Raw genomic sequence first — 2,233 nt, forward strand, 5'->3', positions numbered from 1 at the left:
TTCAGAGGAAGGAGGACCCAGAAGGAACCCCCCTCCTTTGCCTCCTCCCTCCCAGCCTCCGCTTTCATACCTCACACAGACTGCAAAACAACCCAGCTTCTTGCCAAGAGTTAGGCTGACTGCATTTCAGCTCATGCTGTCTCTGCCTCCTCCTCCCTCTCACTGGCTGTAAACTCAGGGAGGGAGTCTTGACCCCTGGCCCTCCCCTCATGGGAATAAACACCAGCAAGCAGGACAAGGGGTGGGCAGGGTCACCAGAGCAGCAAACAGAGCTGTAGGTGCTAAACAGGGCAACTAAAGGGAGTGCTGAGGCTGGTGGGGAGCTAGAGGTCACGCCAAGGTCCCTGGTTGTGAATCCAGTGGTGGCAGGTCCCTGGGCTCGGGTCCTGGCTCGGATGGAAACTCAGAAAGGGCACAGAGAGCATGCAGTGCTCTCACCTCCCAGCTTTCCCTCCAGAGCCCTGAGGGAGGACGGAGAGGGGGTGGAGGCCAAGTTCAGAACCAAGTTTTCCTGAAAAGCCTCTTTCCTTGTTTGTCCTAGCCCCTCCCAGGCCCTCCCACGCTCTGCTGAAGCTTCCCAGCTCTGGGCCAAGGGGCTCAGGCAGCCTAGGGAAGAGCCCACTGCCTTCTCTCTCCCACTGTTCTTGGGGGCAAGGGAACAAAGCTAAATCCCAGGCCGTTGTAGGGAGTCCATCTGTCTTCCCCAGGGAGACAGAGGGTCAGCAAGTGGTCAGGCCAGCTGCCCAGCTGCCTCCCCTTCAGTCACCATCACAGTCCTCTCTGCTTACTCACTTCCTCACCACCCAGCTTACTCCTTCCCTGGGGTCCACACGCCTCCTTTTCTCTACCTCTTTGATGGCTGTGTCCAGGCATCCATCAATGCTGTCCCAGGAGTGGTCTGTGAACAAGTGGGGAAGGGCTTCCTGTGTGCAAAAAACAAACAAAACCCTCCCTAGGAGCAGTGGGACTGAGGAGGGATTAGCAGGAAGCAGCAGGTGGCGCGGGTTCACTGGGCTGCATCTAGAAGAGGCTCTCAGCTCTCCCCACACCCAAGTCCTCAAACAGGATAGACCTGGGGAATTCCCTGGCAGTCCAGTGGTTAGGACTCCCAGCTCTATGCCAGGGATCTGGGCTCAATCCTTGTTCAGGGATCCCACAAGCTGCATGGTGAGGCCAAAAAAAAACCCCAAAACAAAAAAAAAAAAACATGATAGACCTCCACTGGAGACCTGCTTTCACCAGTGGGGTAGAGTTGCTCCTCTGAAGGGAGATGCTGGCTGTTTTTAACCCCTGTTCAATGTTTCACTTTCATGTCATCTCTCTGCCTGATGGTAGGCAAATGAAACTAGCAATGGATGTCTGACCTTGGGCCAGTCACTCCTTCTAAGCCTCATTCTCCTCAGTAAAGGATAGGGGTTAAGATGATCTCTGTGTTCCCATATGAAACCCACACTACCCTGAAGCACTGGGGGTGGAGCTAGGGGGTGTCACTCTGCCCCCAAGCACTGCCTTACCTCTGGTCCTTTTATTTTAGGACCTCAAAACACTTTCACCACAGTTTCCTTCCCTCGTCCTTTTTATTTCCTAGACAAAGGGAAATGACTCACTCCAAAGTCACCTTGAGTGGGTGGGGTGGTGTCATATAAGCAAACAGGGAGTCCCCAGGGACATCCTCAACCCCATGGCAACTCCATTCCCAAAGAGGAGTAGAACCCAAAAGGGGTCACATTTCCTTTCCCTCTCAGGACTTGGCTCTGCAGGAGGTTAAGCTCCTGACGGTGGGGCTATCTCCTTCTCCAATCATCTCTCTCTCGTGTCACCACTAACCTCAAGACAGGGTCAGTCCCACAATCACGTGAAGCCCTCACGTTTGCAAGATTAGCAGAAAGGGGCTGTTAGCTTTGATCTCCCAGGGAGCCGCCAAGCTTGTCAGTCCCTCCCCAGGAATTCACATGCCTCTGCCATACAAGCTTTCCAAACACGCCACCCTGACTCTTCAACGCACTCCACCCCACAAGGCTCGCAGCTCCTCCCCGGTTCCAGCAAGAGCTTGTGCAAGGCAGAAATGGGGAAATAAACGCAATCCGCCCACTTTGCCAACGGACTACATATCCCGAGAGCCTCGGCTTTACGCAGGCGCACCGAGCTCAACGTGCCTGCTGCTGGAAAAGTGTGTCACTGGGGCACGAGGCGCTCCCTGGGATCACATGGTACCTGCTCCAGTGCCGCGTGC

This window comes from Oryx dammah, unplaced genomic scaffold (genome assembly GCF_014754425.2).
Source record: "Oryx dammah isolate SB20612 unplaced genomic scaffold, SCBI_Odam_1.1 HiC_scaffold_8, whole genome shotgun sequence".
Lineage (NCBI taxonomy): Eukaryota > Metazoa > Chordata > Mammalia > Artiodactyla > Bovidae > Oryx > Oryx dammah.